Raw genomic sequence first — 8,926 nt, forward strand, 5'->3', positions numbered from 1 at the left:
TGGCAAGCTGTAGAAAAATGGATTTATGTTTCCTATCCTCAGTGCAGTAGGCAGCTGGGAGAAGGTGCTCTTACTCTCAATGTACTTTACAGTGTCCCAGAACTTTTTTGAGATTGTGCTACAGGATGCAAATTTCTGTTTGAAAAAGCTAGCCTTAGCTTTCCTAACTGCCTGTGTATATTGGTTCCTAACTTCCCTCAAATGTTGCATATCACTGGGACTATTCGGTGCTAATGCAGAATGCCACAGGATGTTTTTGTGCTGGTCAAGGGCAGTCAGGTCTGGAGTGAACCAAGGGCTATATCTGTTCCTGGTTCTACATTTCTACATTTTCTACATTTGAATGGGGCATGCTTATTTAAGATGGTGAGGAAGGCACTTTTATAGAATAACCAGGCATCCTCTACTGACGGGATGAGGTCAATATCCCACCAGGATACCCGGGCCAGGTCGATTAGATAGGCCTGCTCGCTGAAGTGTTTTAGGGAGCGTTTTACAGTGATGAGTGGTGGTCGTTTTACCGCAGACCCATTACGGATGCAGGCAATGAGGCAGTGATTGCTGAGATCTTGGTTGAAAACAGCAGAGGTGCATTTGGAGGGCAAGTTGGTTAGGATGATATCTATGAGGGTGCCCGTGTTAACGGGTTTTGGGTTGCACCTGATGGGTTCATTGATCATTTGTGTGAGATAGAGGGAATCAAGCTTAGATTGTAGGATGACCAGGGTGTTAAGCATATCCCAGTTTAGGTCACCTAGCAGCATGAGCTCTGAAGATAGATGGGGGGCAACCAATTCACATATGGTGTACAAGGCACAGCTGGGGGCAGAGGGTGGTCTATAGCAAGCGGCAACAGTGAGAGGCTTGTTTCTGGAAAGGTGGATTTTTTAAAGTAGAAGCTTGAATTGTTTGGGTACAGACCTGGATATAATAAGACAAAACTCTGCAGGCTATCTCCGCAGTAGATTGCAACACCGCCCCCTTTGACAGTTCTATATTGTCTGAAAATGTTATAGTTAGGGATGGAAATTTCAGGGGTTTTGGTGGTCTACCTAAGCCAGGATTCAGACACGGCTAGGACATCCGGGTTGGCAGAGTGAGCTAATGCAGTGAATAAAGCAAACTTAGGGAGGAGGCTTCAAATGTTAACATGCATGAAACCAAGGCTTTTACGGTTACAGAAGTCAACAAATGAGAGTACCTGGGGAGGGGGAGTGGAGCTAGGCACTGCAGGGCTTAGATTAACCTCTACATCACCAGAGGAACAGGGGAGGAGTAGGATAAGAGTACGTTGAAAGGCTATCAGAACTGGTCATCTAGTACGTTCGGAACATAGAGTAAAAGGGGCAGGTTTCTGGCCGTGATAGAATAGATTCAAGGCATAATGTACAGACAAAGGTATGGTAGGATGTGGATACAGTGGAGGTTAACCTAGGCATTGAGTAATGATGAGAGAGATATTGTCTATACAGACGTTTAAACCAGGTGATGTCACCGCATATGTGGGTGGTGGAACTAAATGGGTGGTTCAGGTATATTGAGCAGGGCTAGAGGCTCTACAGTGAAATAAGACAATAATCACTAACCAGAACAGTAATGGATAAGGCATATTGATATTAGGGAAAGGCATGCGTAGCCGAGTGATCATAGGGGTCCAGTGAGTGGTTGGACTGGCTGGAGACATGGCGATTCAGATGGCTAGCAGGCCGGGGCTAGCAAGCTAGCGGAAGGGCCTTAGATGGACGTCACGACGGAGGAACGTTTGTTTTAGCCTCTGCGTGCGGTGATGTCGATAGACCAGTCGTGATGGCTTAGTAGGGTGCCGCGTAGCAGAGGGGTCCAAGTCCAATTGGCAAAATAGGTATAGTGGCCCAAAACATTGGCCTATGGATCTATTTAGCTAACAGTCCAATATGCTCTAGACAGCTATTTGGCCGCTGCTAGCAGCTAGCCGGCCGCGGCTAGCAGATGGCTATTCAGGGGACGTTGCGACGTAGGGGCCAGTTGAGTACCCCCTCAAGCAGGTCACGTTGGTAGTCCAGTCGTGAAGGATCGGCGGGGTTCCGTGCCCCGTACCGGCAATAGAAGTGGTATTGTAACCCAGGAGTGGCTGATGGGCCTCCTCAGCTAGCCGGGAGAATGGGCCTAGCATGGGCTAGTTCCAAGCTAATTGGTGCTTGCTTCGGGACAGACGTTAGCTAGGAATAGGCACTTGGATTGCAGCTAGCTAGCTGCGATGATCCAGGTGAAAAGGTTCAGGGCTTGCGGTAGGAATCCGGGGAAATGGAGAGAAAATAGGTCCGGTATGCTCTGGTTTGAGTCGCGTTGTACAAACTGGCAAGAGCTTTCCGAGCTAAAGTTTAGCTGATGACCGATAGCAGTGGTTAGCTGACTACTAGCTAGTAGCTGGCTTCTGTTGGGGGATTCCAGTTCCAAGGTAAATAAAAATACTTTAGAAAATACAGATCCACACCACATTGGGTGAGGCAGGTTGCAGGAGAGATATTTTGAAGTTGAGGTTTAGAAAACGACTTGAAAAAAGATATGCGAAGAAAAAGATATAAAAAGATATATACGTGGAACACGACAAGACGAAGGACAAAGACGTCTGACTGCTACGCTAACTTTGATTGAGAGTGCGTCAGAAGTTTACATACAATCAATAAGTATTTGATAGCATTGCCTTTGTGTAACTTAGGTAAAATATTTTGGGTAGCCTTCCACAAGAATTCCTCCTGACAGAGCTGGAGTAAATTAGTCAGGTTTGAAGGCCTCCTTGCTCGCACACGCATTTTCAGTTCTGCCCACAAATTTTCTATAGGGTTGAGGTCAGGGCTTTGTGATGGCCACTCCAATACCTTGACTTTGTTGTCCTTAAGCCATTTTGCCACAACTTTGGAAATATGCTTGTGGTCATTGTCCATTTGGAAGACCCATTTGCAACCAAGATTTAACTTCCTGACTTATGTCTTGAGATGTTGCTTCAATATATCCACATACTTTTCCCTCCACATGAAGCCATCTATTTTGTGAAGTGCACCAGAGCCTCCTGCAGCAAAGCACCCCTACAACATGATGCTACCACCCCCGTGATTCACGGTTGGGATGGTGTTCTTCGGGCTTGCAAGCCTCCCCCTTTGTCCTACAAACATAATGATGGTCATTATGGCCAAAAAGTTCTATTTTTGTTTGATCAGACCAGAGGACATTTCTCCAAAAAGTCCAAAAAGTACAATCTTTGTCCCTTTGTGTGCAGTTGCAAACCGTAGTCTGGCTTTTTATATGGTGGTTTTGGAGCAGTGGCTTCTTCCTTACTGAGCGGCCTTTCAGGTTATGTCGATATAGGACTTGTTTTACTGTGGATATAGATACTTTGTACCTGTTTCCTCTATCATCTTCACAACGTCCTTTGCTGTTGTTCTGGGATTGATTTGCACTTTTCGCAACAAAGTCTATTCATCTCTAGGGGACAGAATGCGTCTCCTTACTGAGCGATATGACAGCTGCGTGGTCCCATGGTGTTTATACTTGCATACTAATGTTTGTACAGCTGAAGTTGTGTTTGGAAATTGCTCCCAAGGATCAACCAGACTTGTGGAGGTCTACATTTTTTTTCTGAGGTCTTGGCTGATTTCTTTTGATTTTCCCATGATGTCAAGCAAAGAGGCACTGAGTTTGAAGGTAGGCCTTGAAATACATCCACAGGTACACCTCCAATTGACTCAAATGATGTCAATTAGCCTATAAGAAGATTCTCAAGCCATGATATCATTTTCTGGAATTTTCCAAGCTGTTTAAAGGCACAGTCAACTTAGTGTATGTAAACTTCTGACCCACTGGAATTGTGATACAGTCGATTCTAAGTTAAATAATCTGTCTGTAAACAATTGATGAAAAAATGACTTGTGTCATGCACAAAATAGATGTCCTAACTTACTTGCCAAAACTATAGTTTGTTAACAAGAATTGTGTGAAGCGGTTGAAAAACGAGTTTTAATGACTCCAACCTAAGTGTTTGTAAACTTCCGACTTCAACAGTAGTCCCAGAGACATAAACTCTGTAAAAGTCACTGCTCTGCACTTCACTGCTTATTTACACTCAATGTGTCACGCCCTGACCTTAGAGAGCTTTTTATGTCTCTATTTTGGTTTGGTCAGGGTGTGATTTGGGTGGGCATTCTATGTTCAGTTTTCTATGTTTTGTATTTATTTGTTTTGGCCGGGTATGGTTCAGCTGTCTATCGTTGTCTCTGATTGGGAACCATACTTAGGTAGCTTTTTCCCACCGGTGTTTTGTGGGTAGTTGTTTTCTGTTTAGTGTTTTCTGCACCTGACAGGACTGTTTCGGTTTCATTTTTGCACTTTGTGATTTTGTTCAGTTCAATAAAAGTCATAAACTCTTACCACGCTGCGCTTTGGTCCTATTCTTCCTCATCCGACGACGACACCCGTTACACCATGGACATATTTATGCACAAAACCATGGGCTCCATTATTTAACTGCCTTTGTCAAGAGCTCCCGACCTAGACACATCCAAAACAGTAAGCCAGGGAGATATTTAGAGTGGCTCCTGTTCATGATATAAAGAACATGCAGCACCTTTCAAAACACAAATCCAATATTGTTGTTTTTGTATCGGTGAAAGTGTCTGTTTTCTCTGCAGCACTCTTCTGGGGCCCCTCAGATAGAACCTTTGATAGTACAGTCCTTGGAAGCGAGCCGTGTCCGTGGCACTGTATTATCCTCAAAGCGGGCAAAGAAGGTGTTTAGTTTGTCTGGAAGCAAGACATCGGTGTCCGTGACGTGGCTGGTTTTCCTTTTTGTAGTCCCTGATTGCCTGTAGACCCTGCCACATACGTCTCTTGTCTGAGCTGTTGAATTGCGACTCTACTTTGTCCCTATACCGTCATTTCCCTTGTTTGATTGCCTTGTGGAGGGAATAACAACACTGTTTGTATTCGGCCATAATGCCAGTCTTCTTTCCATGGATAAAAGCAGTTGTTCGCACTTTCAGTTTTGCGCGAATGTTGCCGCCTATCCACGGTTTCTGGTTAGGGTAGGTTGATGGTATGGTGTAGTAGAAACTGTTGTTCCAAATTGATACTTGGACTATTCCATGAGTTCTGTGTAGCCTATGTTGGCTCACATAGACAGATGTTGTACTCTCCTAAATGTTCTGCATCCTAACCCTATAAGCATGACACGTGAGTTTACTGTGTATCAACAGTAGCTTGAAATTGATGCAAACAAAACTACACAACGCAGTGGAAGATTTCCTCAAAAGTATCAGGTACATACGCCTACTGCAGCGATCTTAAATCAGCATAGGCCTGATAACTAAATCAGCATAGGCCTGATAACTAAATCAGCATAGGCCTGATAACTAAATCAGCATAGGCCTGATAATCAGCAGGTGTCTGATAACTAATGATAGTATATTAGACAGCAGGTTACAGAGCATTAAAGAGCCCCTTTCACAATACCCTCACACATTAAAATAAATATTATAACCCAGATTATCCCCCTCAAAGGGAAAGAAAAGCCCAGGAAGAACGAGATAAAGGGTCAAAATGTGCCTTCTTAACAGCAACATGTACTCCTCATCTAACACATAAAGAGAAAAACAAGATTGTTTGGTGCCGGTTTGTGTGTAATATGATTTATTACAATGCATCTGTAATAAAAGAAGTGCTGTGCTATATTTTCTGAGGTGAAATGGCGGTTGGGGCTTGTTATTGGGTAAACTTCAAGGTTGTGGTTAAATTATGATGCGGTGGACGGCGTTAAAAGGGTCAACAGACTCAGACAAATGAACATCTGTCTGTCTGGTCTCATGCTGCGCCTAAAAACTTCTCTGTCTACTGGGTGTATCCTTCATTTCCAGACAACATATTACTTTGACATCCAATTAGGTGAATATATATATACAGTATAACTGAGCGGAGGGGAGGATTGATGGATATTTCACAGTAAAAAACAGTGACAGTATATAAAGTGATGTTTAGTGTTTACCTTGTGAAAGCTCTGGAAGGATGCTGCCTTCTCGTCTGGGTATTTCTCTAACCGCCTTGGGCCTTTACTATATAAAGTGATGTTTAATGTTTACCTTGTGAAAGCTCCGGAAGTATGCTGCCTTCTCGTCTGGGTATTTCTCTAACCGCCTTGGGCCTTTACTATATAAAGTGATGTTTAATGTTTAAGATTGGAGAACACATGGAGAACAGAGCTGAACCTTTAGGTCCATGGGTATTTCTCTAACAGAAGAACCCCAAACCATTGAAAACACATGGAGAACAGAGCCATCAGAACCTTTAGGTCCATTAAACCCCAGCCAACAACCCCTGAAACCATTGAAAACACATGGAGAACAGAGCCAACAGAAACTTTAGGTCCATCAGAACCCCCAGCAGAAGAACCCCAAACCATTGAAAACACATGGAGAACAGAGCCATCAGAACCTTTAGGTCCATTAGAACCCCCAGCAGAAGAACCCCAAACCATTGAAAACACATGGAGAACAGAGCCATCAGAACCTTTAGGTCCATCAGAACCCCCAGCAGAAGAACCCCAAACCATTGAAAACACATGGAGAACAGAGCCATCAGAACCTTTAGGTCCATCAGAACCCCCAGCAGAAGAACCCCAAACCATTGAAAACACATGGAGAACAGAGCCATCAGAACCTTTAGGTCCATCAGAACCCCCAGCAGAAGAACCCCAAACCATTGAGAACACATGGAGAACAGAGCCATCAGAACCTTTAGGTCCATCAGAACCCCCAGCAGAAGAACCCCAAACCATTGAAAACACATGGAGAACAGAGCCATCAGAACCTTTAGGTCCATCAGAACCCCCAGCAGAAGAACCCCAAACCATTGAAAACACATGGTTATCATAAAACAATGAAAGGAATTCATTTAGAAGTGTATAAAACAAAACAAAAAAACTCAAACAAATTGAATACATTAATAAGCATCTTCACTGATTCATTTGTCCATCTCCTTCCCAAGTGTTCCAGCCAGCATCTCTCATTATTTATCTGTGTGGATATTAATCCAGACTCAATGACATGCTCACCGGTGCATCAACACATGAATAACTCACAGAGTAAACACCTTCCTCTCGGTCAGTTTAACCTGGACTGTTTGTGCAGCCATCTATTTATCAAGCCAGACCTATTTGTTTGGGTACACTGCTATTGCACAGTAACAGGCACACATATACACACACTAGGACACACCGTTTGCCAAAGGGCCACAACAAGGTCAAGATTAAAAATGGGACACACACACACACACTTAAAAACTCTTACACACACACAGAGAGAGAGAGAGAGAGAACCTCACACAGGAGCAACAGAGCAACAAACAACCCGCCAAGACCAGTGAGACACCCTTCCAGACATGCAAGACCACCTGCCGAAGGACCTGCACCGAGAGAAGCTACTAGTAACCGACTAGTAACCGATATGTTGCAAGTTCGAATCCCCGAGCTGACACGGTAGAAATCTGTCATTCTGCCCCTAAAAACAAGGCAGTTAACCCACTGTTCCTAGGACGTCATTGAAAATAAGAGTTTGTTCTTAACTGACTTGCCTAGTTAAATAAAGGTAAAATAAAATATCAGACCTATGCCCCTACCAAACAACAATTAGGCAACAACAAATTCAATCCTGTTTAGACAACTTCCTGGACAAAATAGTGAAGGTCTAAACTTGGCAGTAGAAAACCTAAACAGTATATTTGACCTCACAGCTTCCAATTGAATCTAAACATTTCAAGTAGAGAACATAAGAAATTTAACAACAATGACAAATGGTTTGATGAATAATGCAAACATCTAAGAAAGAATTTGAGAAACCTATCCAACCAAAAACATAGAGACCCAGAAAACCTGAGTTTACGCCTTTACTATGGTGAATCAGAAATCAGCTCGATGTAATTGACAAATCCATAGACTAACCACTTCTGGGACAGTTGGAACACACTAAGCAAACAACCACACAAAGAGTTATCTATCAAAAAAGGAGATGTATGGATAAACCACTTCTCCAATCTTTTTGGCTCTATAACAAAGAACAAACAGCAAAAACATATACATGATCAAATACAGATCTTAGAATCAACTATTAAAGACTACCAGAACCTACTGGATTCTCCAGTTACCTTGAATGAACTCCAGGACAAAATACAAACCCTCCAAACCAAAAAGGCCTGTGGTGTTGATGGTATCCTCAATGAAATGATCAAATATAGAGACATCAAATTCCAATTGGCTATACTAAAATTCTTTAAATCATCCTCAGTTCTGGCATCTTCCCCGATATTTGGAACCAAGGATTGATCACCCCAATCCACAAAAGTGGAGACAAATCTGACCCCAATAACTACTTTGGGATATGCGTCAACAGTAAGTCTTCTCATGCTTTGTTGACGTAAAAAAAAAGCTTTTCACTCAATTTGGCCTGAGGGTCTGCTATACAAATTCATTGAAAATGCTGTTGGGGAAAAATATACGACATTATAAAATCCATGTACACAAACAACAAGTGTGAGGTTAAAATTGGCAAAGAACACACACATTTCTTTCCACAGGGCTGTGGGGTGAGACAGGGATGCAGCTTAAGCCCCATCCTCTTCAACATACAGTATATATCAATGAATTGGCTCTAGAACAGTCTGCAGCACCCGGCCTCACTCTACTAGACTCTGAAGTCAAATGTCTACTGTTTGCTGATGATCTGGTGCTTGATTACCAACAACGACGAGACGGCCTACAGGGAGGAGGTGAGGGCCCTCGGAGTGTGGTGTCAGGAAAATAACCTCACACTCAACGTCAACAAAACTAAGGAGATGATTGTGGACTTCAGGAAACAGCAGAGGGAACACCCCCCCATCCACATCGATGGAACAGTAGTGGAGAGGG

The 8,926-nt window shown here is 43.2% G+C and overlaps 1 pseudogene; it reads right to left on the bottom strand.

The window, feature by feature from the left end:
* LOC112227464 overlaps positions 1-6,888 on the bottom strand; it is a 79,369-nt pseudogene extending 72,481 nt beyond the window's left edge.
* Between the last annotated feature and the right edge of the window lie 2,038 nt (positions 6,889-8,926).

Source organism: Oncorhynchus tshawytscha, linkage group LG29 (genome assembly GCF_018296145.1).
Source record: "Oncorhynchus tshawytscha isolate Ot180627B linkage group LG29, Otsh_v2.0, whole genome shotgun sequence".
In the NCBI taxonomy this organism is placed as follows: domain Eukaryota; kingdom Metazoa; phylum Chordata; class Actinopteri; order Salmoniformes; family Salmonidae; genus Oncorhynchus; species Oncorhynchus tshawytscha.